The sequence below is a fragment of the Vombatus ursinus genome, unplaced genomic scaffold (assembly GCF_900497805.2).
Source record: "Vombatus ursinus unplaced genomic scaffold, bare-nosed wombat genome assembly UNPS02014158.1, whole genome shotgun sequence".
NCBI lineage: Eukaryota > Metazoa > Chordata > Mammalia > Diprotodontia > Vombatidae > Vombatus > Vombatus ursinus.
The window spans coordinates 3448685-3466294 of NW_020953936.1; positions in this window are offsets into that span (position 1 = coordinate 3448685).

Genomic DNA, 17610 nt, shown 5'->3' on the forward strand with positions numbered 1-17610 from the left:
TATGTCCCTCCAACTGCATATCATTGTGTGGACAATAGGCGTTCTTTCACCACTTTTTGCTTTCTTCTCTTTTTTGGGTGCAGGTTTTTGATTTTATTGATGTTTGCAGCTTCTTTGTAAAGAAACTTTCTCTACCAATACAGATCTGCAATAACTATTCAACTTGAATGGTGTTAGAAAATTACCTGGGGATAGTGAAGGATTACAGTGACTTTCCCAGGGCCACAACACAGAGAGTTTGTTTCAGAGGTAGTACTTGAACCATGTCTTCCTGGTTCTGAAATAGCTCACCATACCATGTTGCCTTTTTTAACTTAGTTTTTCCTGTGTGAATGTCTGCCCAAATTCTTTCCCTATGAGTGCTAATCCCATTAAAGAGACTGCAGTATTCCACAACTTGATGCCATCAGTATAGTGCATCCACAAACTGGAGCATCTGGCAGACTACTCCCCTGCCCCCAATATATAGAGAGAATCCTCCTATTTAAACTCTTTGACAAGTATATGCTCCTTGTTTTCTGCCTTGCTTGAAATTGGTAATTAGGAGTATCCATAAATTTTAGTCAACAAATCTGCTGTTTCCTTTGTAAGCTATGTGTGTATATGTATATGTATGTATATGTGAATATATATATAAAAATGTGGGTTGTCTACATATATAGAGCAAGCAAGCTTTTCAGCTGAGAGCAATACAATATCTCAACTCACACTAGGAAAGAGAGAATGATCTTACTAGGGGGAGTAATAGTCTCTAGATATATAAGCCTGGGGAGTCCATGCAGGAACATAATTGGGTTGGCTTCCCGTACATGTAGGTGGCTCTGAGGGTTCACAGTAACCATTCAAAGTTCTTGCCTTGCTTCTTTCTCAGTCTCTCTTTCCCCTCACATCCTCTTTCAAAGTACCCCTGCAACTGACAATAGGTCCCTTAAGTAGGTACATGTGCCACCAACAGATAGGAACAGATCCAGAGAGGCAGTTACCTAAGGCTAGAAGTATCTTTGAAGAGCAAGACCTCTGGCAGTAGAAAATAAAGCTAACTGTGGACTCGAAAAAGAGCTACCCCTGGAAATTGAAAGCTGAGTTGTAGAGAGGAGCAGACACTTGATTAAGCGCCCAGGAAAGATACTGTATGCAAGGGGAAACTTTGTGAGGATTCTATGAAGAAAGGACAATGTGGTCCTGCAATGCCACAGTTGGGAGTTACCTTGACTACGCGTGGTCCCTATATGGATGCTTCACTACCATTGTACTCTTAAGTTTGAGGCCATTCTTCCCACATTTGCTGTGTATATTTGTGGGAGTTTGCCCTAGATATATATTGGAGGGGGGGTAACTATTTTATAGCTACTAGTTCCCATTATGCCATTTTAGTAAATACCTTTTCAAAGAACTAGTTGTGTCTACTAGCTGATTGTTAATGCAAAGCACACAAATTGAGACTAATGAGCTATAATTTTAGGAGTGGAAGATATCTACTTATAAGACTAGCTATAGGTACAGTTCATCCACTGGTACTCCTGTAACAAAAGGTAGTAGCAGTGACCTTCTGAATATGTAACTCGTGAACATAAGTGCAAGTAGGTCAGAAGTGCAACAGCTATAAAAAGAATTCTTGAAAGACTGACTGCTATCCTGAGAAAGTTGAATAATAGCATTGAGCAGCAAGTAGTTACAGTGATAATTAAAGTTGACTAGTGATCTTTCTCATCGCTGATACATTAAACATAGTTATTTTCATTATGTGTTATACTGTTAAAAATTATATGCCCGTAAACTTGATGTTTATTTAAGCCTAAGAGATTAGGTGGTTTGATTTATCTATCATATCTGTATGTCCAGAGAGAAATGAACAAGCACTTATAGGAAAATAAAGTTTTAAAAATGGAGATGGGGGCTCATAGTTAATTGTTTAATAAAAATACATATTGACATTTTAGTAATTAATGTGAAACTATAAAAACATACCTTTTGATTTCCTAAGATCACAATATCTCAAGTCACACTAGGAGAAAGAGAATGAAATCACAGGATGAGAATAAATTAAGAAACATGAGCTAGTAGCATGTAGAGAAAAAGAAGTGATTCCTCTACAGGGATGCTCAGACTTAAATTTTAAAATTACTCCACTATTATATTAAATATCAAAAAAGTAGGAACCAAACTAAAAGGAAAGAAAATCCTAAGTGTAAGTACCACATTTCAGTCTCTTAAATTATTTTCCTGTTCTCTATCTCTCTTTTCCCAGCTCCCTAAAGGAGCCAGAGCCAATTTTTGAGAGAGGCAGGGAAGCTGGCCACCTGAGACAAGAAGATAGATATTGGCTCCAATCAGAAGGTCTGACCACCTTTTGTGTTCAGTCACCTTTTGTAAATTTCACATAGAAAATACTGGCTTCTTATTTTCCAAAGTTCTTGAGAGCTATTTCTATTTCAATATCTTTTCTTTCCCTTCTTCTTCAATTGGAGCAGACTTTTCCCATGTGCAGGCTCAGTTGGGGATATAATTTGCAAGCTAAAATTGTGATAATTCTATAGCATTATGCTGAGAACTTCCATAGCACTTTGAGTTTGTACTCAACATTTAAAAGTACCACATATAATTAACGCTCATAGGATCCCTATAATATTGATATTGATCTCAAGTTTCTGATAGGGTAATTGTAATAATATTATATTTTCTTCTAATGTGCCCCCAAAAATTCATATTTTTTTCTTGAGGAAATAGTAAATCCTCACATTACAAGAATGTCTATAAGAAATAATTGTAAAAAGAAATATAAATAGTCATAAATAATAAAGCTGGGAAGACGACCTAGTCAGGATCCCTAAGGTTCACTCTCAGCAATGACACTAAATCACTTAGCCTTCTTGCACCTCAGCTCCCCCACTGGTAAATAGTCTTCCTTTCTTTTTTACGATGTATTAGATTACATTAAATTGCCATGTATCTAGTATTAATTCAGACAGACCAGTGTAGTGCCATATATAATCCAGGCTTGCCACATCCCCAGAGTTGTTAGTATGGAAACTTGGAGGGCCAGGTATCTTTTTGAGTTCCCCAGGTTCCTGTGGTTGGGTTCTTGACCTTGAATGGACTTTGAAGAAGAAGCCAGGGGGTTGTCCATGCCAGGGACAGTCTCAATCTTGCCTGAAGAGTCTTGAGACAGGTCAAAGAAGGAGTGGCATCCATGTTGGAGAATATGGGGAAGAGGGGAGGGGAATGTTAGTCAGAAGCCCCGACCAGCACTGCATCTTGGACTGTCTGAGCAGGGAGTTAAATGGATTTTGGGCAGCCCTCGAAAAATGTAGAGGAAATCCACAGGTTGTACAAGCCTGGTGCTGACTGAAAGTTGAAAATCTAGTGGGATGAGGTTGGTGATGTGTCGGTAAATGTTTAACAATAGTCTCTCAAAAAAAAATGTACCAGGGGTGGGGGGTGGGGAGGGAGTTGGATGGTTTAGTGGATAGAGCTTCAGCCCTGGATTCAGGAAGACTTGAGTTCAAATCTGTCCTCTCACACTTGACACCTACTAGATGTGTGAACCTGGGCAAGTCACTTCACCCCATTGCCTTACAAAACAAAACAAAAAAATGTACCCACTATACACTTTTAAGTTTAGTCTGAATTATTAACATTTTCTCCATCATTTTCTTAAGTCTAGACAGTCAACAAAACAGCAAATAAATCAAGCTCTGATTTGTGGCATTTGCTGATTTTTGACATGTAAATATTCACGCTGAAAATTTAACAATCAGCTCCTCAGCTGGAGCTGGCTTCAGCAAGCCCCCATGAGGTGGTGGCCAGGAGCAAGTCAAGGACCCACAGGCCCTGAGTAGGTGAGGCATTCCAATCCAGTTAAGTGCATCTTTCTTCCCCTCCCCAGTTCCTGGAAGGGTTTCATGAAGAGCTGTTTTCCCATTTGCCAGTCTTTTTGTTTTTCCCTTTCAGATTCACTGGAGTATTCCTGGAGAGGGAGAAGAGACAATTTTGTCCCTTCACCTCAGGAAAGCTATTCCATGCTTACATTCAGTTTCAATGCTGTTGAACCTGTTATTATAAAAACTTAATGGCAATTGACCTGAGCCATTTGCATATTAAATGCTTGGAAAGAGTGTGTGGAGTGGGGAGAGAACCAAACCCTTAAAGGGACAGGAAACATTTTCCCCTCAACCCAAGCTGGATACTGGCTGGAGCCATTGGAGAATCTATGCGACTTATTATTTGAACTCTGAAGTGGTGGGGTTTTTTATTTTTTGTTTTTCAAATGTAAGGAAAGGAACAAGCTGAGAAAAGTCAGAAAGAGACAAGTAGCTTTGTTAGCCTTAGGATATAAAATAGCCAGCAGCCAGCTCCTCCATGCTCAGCTGCCCTCCTGATAGCCTGGCATGGGGGAGGTGAAGTCGTTTGAGCACCTGTGAGTTTAGTAAGGCCAGGGCTGGCTAACTGCCTTTTTCCAGTTAGAAGTCTCCGATCCTGTGAGCTCTGGTAAAATCAAGGTTGGCCTGAGGTCTTTGTTTTAACATTAGAGGAATCCTGTTGTCACTCACCACTCATTTCTCCTAGTCATCACACAGGCATATATGTTGTTTGCAGTGATTAAGCAATGGGTGAATGGAGGAACAATTGTGATATGAAATAATAATAATAATAATAATAGTCAACATTTTAAAAGTATTTTAAGATTTGTGGGGCAGCTAGGTGTCTTGGTGGATAGAGCACCGGCCCGCGGTTCAGGAGGACCTGAGTTCAAATCCAGCTTCAGGCACATGACACTTACTAGCTGTGTGACCCTGGGCAAGTCACTTAACCCCATTGCCTAGCCAAAAAAAAAAAGATTTGCAACACATTTCATATGTTGAATGATTTTATCCTCATAACCACACAGGGAGGAAGGGAAGATACAATTATTATCTTCATTTTACAGATGAGGAAACTGAGGCAGATGGAAGTTAAGTGACTTGCCTAGGGTCACATAGCTAGTAAGTGTCTGAGGCAAGATTTGAACTCAGGAAGACCTTGGAGTTAGCAAGATTCCAAGTCTAGCATATAATGGAATGTTGTGTATAGGAAATGACAAATATGAAGAATACAAAGAAATATGGAGAGACTGTCATGAAGAGTTGAAGAAAGCAGAATCATAGCAATAAGCTGTGTTTATAGAAGGGGGACATCATTGAGATGATACCCTTATGAGCAGGTATACCCTGCTCTATTGATACAATCCCCATGTGGAATTCAGAGCATGCAGAGATATCTTTCTAATCTGCTTACTTCATAAAGAAGGGTAACATTTTGATGGGCTGCTGAGATAGAACTGAAAATGCTTGCAAAGGGCACTAACCAAATGATTTGGTCCCTCCTTCCTCCTTGGCTGCTGCTGAGGGAAGATAATGCTGTAAGCCTTTGGGTGGAAAGGTTCCCAGTGCCTAGAACATTGTTCATATTGAGTTATCTAAGTCATCTCTGACTCTTCATGACCCCATCTGGGGTTTTCTTGGCAAGGATACTGAAGTGGTTTACCATTTCCTTCTCCAGCTCAGTACAGGTGAAGAAATTGAGGCAAACCAGGTTAAGTGACTTGTCTAGGGTCACACAGGTTGTAACTACCTGAGGCTAGATAAGGAAGATAAGTCTTGCTGACTAGAGGCCCAGCACTCTATCCACTGTACTACCTAGTTGCACATAGTAGGTGCTTAATAAATGTTGGTTTATTCTGGCCCATAAGTAGCCATGAAAATGGGTCTGTGTTCTCTGCTTCTTTGTGTTTGTTCCTTTCTACTCTTAGACTAATGAATATGGGACAAAACTACCACCTCATGAGTCTTGAAAAGTTGGGAGAGAGAAGGTCCAGAAGGTAGAATTAGTGAACAGGTAAGCCCAGTGAATAACATAATCTCCAGTGATCTGCTTGATCCAGTATAAACACTGATTGAAGGCAGCCAAGAGGAAGTGACTCATTGACTCATCCATTGGCAATGCCACATTTGGCAGTGAAATTGGTGGTGAATATTCATAGCAAGCACTTTATGTTTGAGACCACTCTCACCAGGAACCAAAGTAATATAGGTGACCCTAGGTCTTGGGGGAGGAGGGAATGTTTATACTTCTATTTGTGCTATATCTTCCTAATAAATATCCCCTTGGAAAGGTTAGCTGGGCAACTAGGTGGCACAGTGGATAGAGTACCCAGGCATGGAGTCAGAAAGACTCATCTTCCTGAGTTCAAATCAGGTCTCAGACACTTACTAGCTGTGTGACCCTAGGCAAATCACTTAACCCTGTTTGCCTCAGTTTCCTCATCTGTAAAATGAGCTGGAGAAGAAAATGGCAAATCATTCCAGTATCTTTGCCAAGAAAACCCCAAATGGGGCTACAAAGAGTCAGACAAGATTGAAAAACAGCCAAACAACAACAAAATGCTAATTGTTATTAGTTGGTTAAGTGATATTGGGGTGCTAATCATTGGAAGGTATCAGAGTATTGATGATATAAGGATGACACTCACTATAACTGTCAGTTAACATTGGGGAGAAAATCTGAATGGGCGCTTGACATGATAGCACTAGTGAAAATTCCACTGGCCTTCAGGGGTACCCCAGAATCCCTGAGGTGAGTGAGCTAGGCTGCTCTAGGGGTCTTGACTAGTCGATGAGAATGGGAGTTGTGACACCATGAGGTCTCACATAGCTCTCTTGATTTCTCTCCTGCCAACACATTTGCTTTATAACCATAGGATAAGCATCAGTTTAGGAAACACTGGACCTGCAATTGTCTAGAGGTAGCCTTCAAGTAAGACAAAAAGGTAGCTTCCTTATTGGTGCTATTGGATTAGTTGCTGCCGTTTTTTTTTTAAAGGCAATTGGGGTTAAGTGACTTACCCATGGTCACACAGCCAGTAAGTGTCAATATTTGGTCTGAGGCTGGATTTGAACTTAGGTCCTCCTGACTTCAGGGCCAGTGCTCTATCCACTGCACCACCTAGCTGCCCCCTCATCGCTACCTTCTTGTTTTTACAACTCAGCTACCCTTATTCTCTAAATGCAGCAACACTTTGGGTTATGTTTATATTTCAGAATTCTGTTCTTGTCCTAGATAAACACCAAGGACTTACTTCCATTAACAAGTTCATATAGTACCAAGTATCCAGATTTAAGTGGAAAAACTATGATTTGTGGCATATATGTACTCTTATCGCTTATTTTTTTTGTGAGCAGAGGGTAGTATGGTGTTGGAATAGGATTTTATACTATTTGAATGCTTATAAAATCAGGATCAGGATGGTGAAAACTATTTGTATGATATGATGTTAGGGAAGTACAGTAGGATTCCAATGTACTCTTCACTCTATTACTTGGGCTATACCTGACCGGAATTCTGGTGGATCATAGACAAAGGTCTATGATTCAATACTCTGCTTTCTATAAAGTAGTAAAGTTACCATCATTCTTCCTTATGCATTGACAACTGCACTTTTGTGTACCAGGTTTTCCTGAATGAGTGGGCACAATATTACTCTGGCTGTTATACCCTTTAGGTGACTTGTGAGATTGTTATTGGGAATGAAACACTCCAGGTTTTAGAGTTTCATGAAACTACAGTTTCTGTCTCCTGACAATTTCCTTTGAGGATTTGCTGTTTCGGTGTTCTGCATTGGTGCTATATGGAAATTTGCATTGGGGAAGAAGCCTGCTGAATAATTTCAAGATGGAAGCCATTTAAATCTAAACCAGGGGTTCTTAAGGGTGTGTGTGTGTGTGTGTGTGTGTTACATGGAACCTTTTACCAGTCTAGTGAAGCCTGTGGACCTCTCACAAAATGATATTTTTAAATTTATAAAATAAAATAAATTGGATTACAAAGGAAACTATGTTGAAATAACTATCAATATTTTTAAAAAATCATGGACTTTAGGTTAAGAGTGACTGAATTCTAAGTCATTAATTAGACAAATAAACTTGGAGATTAGCTACTATACACTGAAGGATTTAAGAGATTCCCTCTAGTCCTGCTATAATCCAGTCCAAGAGTCTCAAATTCGATTCTGCATATTTCTTTTAAGCCTCTAGCCCTAATCTATTTGTACTACTACCATCTAAATCCTTATTTTGTTCACAAAATTTTGTTAATCTGATTACATATTCATCTGAACAAAGGGCTGCATAATATGACTTGGGAAGGCCAAAAGCCAGCCAGCTCTTTGGGGGTGGGAGGCTGGTGTATGCTAGCCAGAGGGGATGCTTGCTTGTGGGCATCAGAGAGCTTTTGAACACAATACCTAGGGGTTTTGGTGGACTGCAAAGTCAGTGGATGTCAGCTATGTGAGGTTAGCAGCCCCAAAAGCTATTGGAATCTTGGAAAAGGATAAGAGCTGCACAGCTTCAGGAATAAGGAAGGGATAGCTCCTCTATTCTGCCTTGGTCAGACTATATGCTGAGTGTCGAGTTCAGTTTACCATAGTTTAAAAAGGACATTGACAAGCTGAACAGCATTAATAGGAAAGTAACAAGGAGGGTGAAGGGTCCTGGGTCCAAGTCATATGAAGATCTATTGGAGGAAGTAGATATGTTTACCCTGGAGAAGAGAAGACTCATGGGGGAAGATAAGATTGTAGATTTTTGAAGGGTATTACATGGATGAGAGTTTAGATGTGTTCTGTTTGGCCCCAGAGGGCAGAACCAGTAACAGTGAATGGAAGTGGCAAAGAAACAGATTTGGATTTGAAATCAGGACAAAAGCAGCATCACTTGACAGACAGAGATCTGGCCTTAGAACCAGGAAGACCTGAAACACTGGTTGTGTGACCCTGGACAAGTTACTTAATTTGAAAATTGTAGAGGAGATGCTGGCCTGAACTGTTAAAGGAAATTTCATCATCCTGGAGTTTCCAATGCCAGTGAAGTCACAGGTCAAGTTCCTATCTCTGTCCTGATCAGGAAAAACTTCCTAACAATTAGATCTGTCCAAAAATGGAATAGACAATATTTAAAGTTGGTGGGTTGTCTCTCCTTGGAGATCTTCAGGAAGAAAACCATTTGTCAGATAAGTGATTCTGTCACTTAAAAACAATCTTCCTTCTCCCTTCCTCTCTTCTCCCATGTTGCCTTATTAGAGATAGTTGGTTTTTGTCTGGCATCTAAGATAAACGGTTACCAATACAACTGCCCAAAGCCCATCTGTGATATAGGTCCGTACTGAAAATGGCAGATGAGAGAAAAAAGCTGTGCAGTGATTCACCTGTGTGATTCTGAGCTGCAGTTCTGATTTCCCAGGAAATGAGTGAGGCCAGACATTAAGGAATGTCACATGATCTCTCCTAGCCCTGTGCTTCACAGAGAGCTGAGGAGCTTAGGGTAAAGCTAAAGGGAAGGGAGTTTGAAGCTCTGACTTGTATCGTTATTCTCACTGGGAAGATGGGGATCAACCAAAGAGCTACTAGAAACAGGGACAGAACCTCTTCTCTTCTTTGCAAATATGGTGGGTTATAGGAGCGGAATATTGCTTGATATACTACCAGAAGCAGATGATGTATTGGTTGGTTTTGCTAAAATTGCTTTTCTCTCCCCATCAACAAGCCTTTATTGTTGTTATTCACTGGTTTAAGTCATGTCCCACTCTTTGTGACCCCAGTTGGGGTTTTCTTGGCAAAAAATGAAGTGATTTGCCATTTCCTTCTCCAAAGTATTTATGAATCACCTACTATATGCAAGGCATTGTGTTAAGCATTGGGGATACAAAGAAAGGCAAAAAGTGGGTATACCCAAGGAGATTATGGTCTAATGGTGGAGATAGCCTGCTAGTAACTATGTACAGACACAACATATGCAGGGCAAATTGGCAATAATCTTAGAAGCTATCATTAAGGAGGGGAGCAGGAAAGGCTTCTTCAAGAAGCAAGGATTTTAGATGATATTTGAAGGAAGCCAGGGAAGCCTGAAAATAGAGAAAAGGAGGGAGAGAATTCGAGGCATGGGGGCCAATCAATGAAAATGTGGTCAAAAGTCGAGAGATGAGAGTACAGTGTGCAAGGAAAAGCCAGGAGGCCAGGGTCATTGGCTTGTAGAGTATATGGAGGGGAGTAAGGTATAAAAAGGCTAGAAAGGTTGGAAGGTTATGAAAGACTTTAGAAGCAAAATACAGGATTTATATTATATTTTAGAGGTGATGGGGAACCACTGGAGTTTAATGAGTGGGGTGGATGTGTATTCCATGGTCAGACTTGTGCTTTGAGAAGATCGTTTTGAATAGTTAAGGGAAGGATGGACTGGAGTGGAGAGAGGCTCGAGTCTGGGAGACCAACCAGAAGACTATTGGAAAACTTCAGGCATGAGGGCACACACTAATAAGGTGGCAGTGTCAGAGGAGAGAAGGATTAAGACCATTTTTGTCTTAGTATCTCAGCATTCACTCTCTTGCATTTTCACTCGTGGTGGTGGCACCGGTTTGCCTCCTCCTCGAGCTATCCCTGCTCCTGTGCTTGGGTCTGTAGTATAGTAGCCACAGTGGCCTTGGCTTCCTCCTGGGCTCCAGCATGCTTGCACCCATCTCCCATGATTGGTTCTCCTCCACTGAAGAAGCTCTATTCCTCCTCCTCCTCCTCCTTCAGGAATGTAAAGGACTAAGTTCTCGGAGCAGGGGGTGGGGCAGAGTTCAGTAGATAAACATTGGTGAATTCTTGTCTGTTTGTGGAAGTCTACCAACCTCTGGTGATTTATAGAAGCCAAGAGAGGAGAGAGTATCCAGGAGGAGTGGGTAGCTGACATTGTCAAAAGCTGCAGATAGGTCAAACAAAATGGAGACTGAGGAAAAATAATTGGATATAGCAGATAAGAGATTGCGTGTAACTTTGGAGAGAACAGTTTCAGTGGAGTGGTGGTGGGGAAAACAGATTGTAAAGGGTTGGGAAGTGAGTGGTATGGGGGGAAGTAGGGGCAATGAATGCGGATGACTCTTTCTAGGAATTTGTCTATGAAAGAGAGAAGAGATATAGGATAATAGTTTGATGATTTCAAGTAAAAAGTGATTTTCTTTTAAAGGATGAGGGGATAATTTGGCATACCTGTATATAGGTGGTAGGGAAGAAGCCAGTGGAGGGGGGGTGGGAAGAGAGAGAGAGAGAGAGAGAGAGAGAGAGAGAGAGAAACTTCAGTAGGAGACTGAACCACAGAAGGCTAGAATTGGCAGGGGGGAGTAAAGAAAAGGGTTTTGAGTAGTGGGATAGGGGAGAAGAGAGACATACTGACTTCCACAGTATGGAATAACTTCTACAATAAAACAATTCTGCCACCTTGGCCAACCTTGGACACCTTTAGTGTCTGTGTAGAACATGTTATGATGAAATTGTATTTGAAGTAGCTAGGATGCTAGGCCCATTACTGAAACCAGAATTGTTTCTATATACCAACTGGCTCTTGTTAGGTAGATAACCATCTCGCCCAATCCTACAGGTGACATGCTTACATACCTGCATTCAGCTGTTCAATGCTCTGAAAGATCTGTTTGCCAAAGGTCTGTTTCTAGTACTCATAGGCAGACAGAAATAATATCCATTCATCCATCCATCTCCTCACTCATTCAACAAAACAGACTCTGTTCAAGATAAGGGGTGGGGAGGAGTAGGGTAACATACAGATGACAAAGGTACAGTCCCTGCCCTCAAGAAACTTAAATAGTGAGTCAAATAATTGCTGTCATGTCAGTCACCTCACTGCTCATGTCATTATGAAAATCTATGGCTTAGTGATTTCATCTGGAATCCAGGTATAACTAATTTTGAGAATTTCATTAGTGTTCTCAAGGCAATTCTCTATTCCTAGATTAAAGGCTCTGTTTTGACCATTACTATACATTGAGCAGACAACTTAATTGAGCTGTTTATGCTGATACCTGGATCTGTTCCCTGAGAATTTTATAACTAATTCTGAATGTCTCTGTGAGTTAAGTGGTCCTTTCTAAATGTGCATTGCCTTGCATATATCTGCACTAAATTTCATTTGTCTTCCTGTTGCCCAATTATTGAGCTTTGCTAGGTCCCTCTAGAGTGCCTTCTAATGTTTTAGACAATCTTGTACCATCAGCATATCTTCCTTATCCAAAGGCTCTTAATAAATATATAGTACTGAAAAAAGGTCATATATCATAAAGAACAGCTTTAGTATATGGTGGCTTAAAAATTAGGTTGTTTTGAATGAACACCTTGTTGCAATGTCTCTGAACAATTTACTACTGCCATTCGGAGCATTGAACACAGTCACCCAATGATCCTTCCCTTACTATTGGTGAAAACTCTCTGTTATTATTATTACTTCATATATTATTTTTATAATCCTATAATAGATAGGCATTGTGCCTGAGTGGGTAGACTACTGAACTTGAAGTTGAGAAGAACCAGTTTCAAAATCACATTTACCAGCTGTGTGACCACAGTTATGTCACAACCTCTCTGAGCCTCAGACAGTTCTCTAAGACTATAATTTAAAGAGAGATTGTGATCTGCGCTGATTGAAGGAGTTTGCACAGAATTCCCGTACCGAGGAAATCATAGGTGCTTGACATGTTGACACAAACCAGTAATAATGAAACTCTACAAATACCACTCATGGGGTACATCATATGATAGATGAGTCAACAGAGATAACCTGGAGAGATGAGCAATGCTGATAAGTGGGGCTGTTGTTGTGGTTCCTCCTTTATTCTCAAAGAGGACCAATGACATCAGGAGGGTGATGTCTTGACTTGCAAGTGGATTGGATTTAAGTGAAGCAGAGCTGTGTGGAGTCATCAGCCCTACTCTCTCCTCCAGTCATTGGAGTCCAGTGTCAGCTAGACAAAGACTGACTATCAAGCTTAAGAACCTCTTAACTTTGTAGACAAGCTGAGACAAAGAAGTATCCCTCAAATCAGAAATAGAAACATAATGGAATGTCTAAGAGGAGTTGTGGTCTTTGAAACAGGTAGTCCAGTCTTACTGGCAATAGCCAGAAGGGAAGCAGCTTTCAAGGAGTAATGGCATTTTGTCACCTAGACATTTGGCCACAGATGCAAATGACCTTTAGAGAGAAATTAAGCCAAGATATTAGCCTAGAAGAAAATGTGAAGAACTCAAGTCTCACCTAAAGGATAGATGCCAACTGTTATATCTTGCTAGTGAATCTACTTCAGGAAAACCAACCAGGACAGAAGAACAAGGCAAAATACAAGCTAGAATTTCTAAAATATTGCAATCATCAGTCTCCAATGAGTCAGCTGCAAAGTCTGTACAACTACCTGAAGCCCAAGAAGGAATCTTTGAGGCCCAGACAAGAAAAGGTTTGTTGAATCCAGGCAAGCAAAGGTGAAAGGGTTCCAAAGGACTGGAGCCATATATAATATTCAGGGAAGGTGAAAAGGTTACCACAAGGTTCCCATAAGAATACCTGAAAGTAGTGGTAAAAATTTAGGGAGACCAGAGAAAAGAACTTTTTACAAACTGATATAGTAGATCAACTAACATTTATTAAGGGCCTACTGTGTACCTGGCATTGTGTTAATGGTGAAGATAAAAAACAAAACAAAACAAAAAGCAAAAGACAGTTCCTGATCTCAAGGAGCTCACAATCTAAAATCTAAAAAGAAACTGAAAAGTTTACCCAGCATGGGGTCATGATGAAGTCCAGATGTGTGCAGCCAGGTGGGAAATAATGACATGGTTGCTCTGGGCGTCCTCCTTAAATGGAAGAATCACTAAACCAATTGGAACTGATGCTGATTCTGCTGTGGATAGGTCCAATTATCCCCTCAATCTTCTCTACTTCTCGGGATTCTTATCATCTTTCAAGGCTCAGGTGTCACCTGTTCTATGAAGCACTCCCTACACTTGGTCATTCTATTGGGCAAATAAAAAGTCACAGGCAGGTGCCAAAGAACACTATGAGTGACCACTTAGCTGTCGTGAATTCCCCAATTGTTGGTATTCTCTCTGTTCTCAAATTTATATTTCCTTATCCGCATACATGTTGAATCCCATTTGAAAGCAAGGCCCTTGAACTAATTGACTTTAATTTTTCATCTTTGTAAAATGATGGTGCCAAGCACATCACCTTAAACATTGTAGGTACTAGTGAATGTCTGTGGAATCGAATTAAATTGAATTGGTCAGATTGAGGGACAAGATTTAAAATTTGTCTTTGGATTCTCCCAACTACCTTATGCCTAATTATCTCAAGTACAGGACAAAAACTACTAGGGTTGCCATTAAATTGTCATATCAACTTTGTTGTAAGTTTTACTTGATTAAAATGCAAAACTGGTCATATCTGTGTGCCATCTTCATGCTTTTTTGTTCATGGAGTCTGGAATACTGCTCACACTACATGGTGGTGATATGTGCTTAATAGACTCAACAGTGTTGTAATAGACTGGGTCTGATTCAGGCTGGTCTCCTGGTAGTTTAGGTCTGAAATTGGAATGAAGTAAGACACTCATAATTCATCTAAGAGAAACAGATTTACCTGGGAAGGATGTTCAGAGTAAGGAAGGTATGCTCATTCGGAATAAAGCAGTAATTTAACTGAACACAGCTATCCAGTCTTATTTATGCTGCTAATCTGAAGCCTCAATAGGGCTGGGGAGTAGGGGCTCCAGCCCCTCATCTCCTGGCTGTTTTATAAACATGTGACTAGGAAACTACGTCAGTGGCCTAGAGCCTTATTCTCCTCAGCCAATTAAATCTCAAGGACATTGTCAATACTGTTTAAGGAAAAACTAGACAAATTTCCATGGGGATGGAGTTAGTTAGGATACTGCTCCTACCACAAGTGGGCAACAATTTCATGAATGAGCAGATTGCCCAAGAAAACTGGGTGGGGCTACGTGAAAAGACTTCTTCATTAGGTGTGTGGAGTAGATGATTCATTGCTAGAAAATGAGTTGGTCTGATATCAAATCCTGTTTCTGATAAGTACACAGGGACCACCAGAAAAATGTATTGTATGTCTTGATAATATGAGGAGTCTTCTGGGTATGCCTTCATATCTTAATCCCTCTACTCTGCTCTCACAATCAACTGAATGTGTCAGCAAGTAACCTTCATTTCTATTGCCTGATTCGCTTGCTGTTTTCAAGTATCCAAGGAGTGAGCATGCTCCTAGAGTTCCTTGTCCAGTGCCTGTGGAAAAATTAAACCAAGCAAATGCTCTCAGGCTGAATAGATGATTTCCGATGCTTACTGTTGGTGGGAAGTCATCTTTGTTGACTAGACCAATCAAAGTGGTCTATTTGCTTTTCCTTTTACGTGACATTACATTTCCCATTCCCTTGGCTATGCACAGGCAGCCCCTGTGCCTGGGATGCTCTTCCCTATCAGCTCCACCTCCCAGAGTTCCTAGCTCCCTTTAAAGCTCAACTCAAGCACTACCTCCCATAAAAAGCATTTTCTGTCTCCTTCCCTACCAGTTGCTAGAGCTCTCCCTTCGCATGAAATTATTTATATATATTATCCTCCTCTCCCCTGACCTCACTCCCCCAGTAGAATGTAAGCTACTTGAAACCAGGAATTATGTTATTTTCTTTTGGTTTTGCATTTGTATCTCTGCACCTAGCATGGTGCCTGAGATAGAGTAAGTCACTTAATAAATGTTTACTTAATTGAATAGGAAATTCTGTGTGGGCATGTAAAACATATTTCTATAAAATTTACATTTACTTGGCATGGGGAAGGAGGCTATAAAGCATCTATTTGTTTGGGGATGTGAGTAAAATTTTCCTTATTTGTCATAATTGTAACATCCCAAAACAATATCCTGGGAACTTGGTAGGAGGAGTCAGGAGTAGCAAAGGGTTTAATAAGGGAAAGAAGGAGGTACTTTATTGTTTGCCTCGGTTCCTTCATTCATTTATTTAACCTTTGTAACATCTCTCCAATATTCCCCCTCTTCTCCTCTGATACTGCCAATGCCCTGGTCCAGGCCTTCATCACTTCACACCTGGACTCTGGTAATCACTGGCTGGTTAGTCTCCTTGACTAAAGTCTCTCTTACTCCAGTCTATCCTCCATTCAGCTGTCAAATTGATCTTCCTAAAACACACCCCTGCCCATTCAATCAACTCCCATGGCTTCTTGTCAAGGATCAAATAAAAAATTTTCTGTTCCCTTCATAACCTGGTCCCCTCCTACCTTTCCAGTCTTGAACCTTAATCCCCATCCTCCACTCTGTGATCCAGTGACAACAGCCTCTTTTTTGTTCCTTGGACAAGGATGACTTTGGGCATTTTCACTGATGTTCCTCCATTCTTGGAGGACATGCTCTCTCTCCTTATCACAGACTTCTACCCAAGAGGCAGTGATGCAGTGGATAGAGCATTGGCCCTGGAATCAGAAAGATGGGAGTTCAACTCTAGCCCCAGAATCTTACTAGCTGTGTGACCCTGGGCAAGTCATTTAACCTCTGTTTGTCTGAATTTCCTCATGTGTAAAATGGGGGTAATAATAACCAACCTCCCAGGGTTGTTGTGAGGATCAAATGACATGTCTAATGCATAGTCAGCATTAATAAATGCTTCCTTCCTTCCTGGCTTCCCTAGCTTCCTTCGAGTCCCAGCTAAAATTCCACCTTATATAAGATGCTTTTCCAAATGCTCCTTAATGCTCACACCTTCCTTTTCTTGATTATCTCCAACTTATCCCATATACATCTTGTTTACACATCATTACTTGCATATTGTCTCCTTCAGTAGACTGTGAGCTCCTGAAGAGCAGGGACTGTTTTTTGCCTTTTTTGTAGCCCCAACATTTAGCATTGTGCCTGGCACACAGCAGGTGCTTAATAAACGCTTGTCGACTGATTCATTAACATTTACCATGTACTTACTATATGCAACTCACTTTGCTAAGCGCTGTGGAGGATGTAATAGTGAAGCATGGACCCTGTTATTGAGTGATTTACAGTCAAAATTCTAATTTTTTCCCAACCACAGCGTCATTACCTGACATAAAACAAATAAAGCTGGATAGAGCAAGAAGGGTCCAAGCTTCTTTAACTAAAGGTAAATAATTTACTCATCATGTATCTTTACATTCACCTATTATAGACACCCCAGACAAAAATTATTTGAAAAATCATGGATTTGTTTATAGAGATCATAACATCTCCCTCCCTCTTCAAAAACAAACAAAAACAAAACACTTTCTACACTAGCAAAAAGCCTGGTTGTCCGTTAGTTAGAGAAGGGTTGAGGTATAGGAATGTAATGGAATATTATTTACTCCATAAGAAATTATTAAGAGGATGAATTCAAAGGAGCATGGGTATAAACACATAAACAGATGCAAATTGAGAACTGGGAAAAAATATACACATGATGTAATGATGTACATAAAACACCACTAAAATGCAGATGAACTTTAGTTAATTGTAATGACCAACCATGGCTCTGGAGAACAGAGAAGGAAACAAACTTCTCTCTGCTTGGTAGAGGACCATGGATATAAAATACCACATATTCAACCAAAAGCAGTAGCAACATCAATTGATTTTGCTTAACTGTTTTTCCTTTGTTACAAGGACAGGTTCATGGGGAAGCACATCAAGAAATGATTGATGTAGAAACAAAAAACATCAATAAAACACAAAA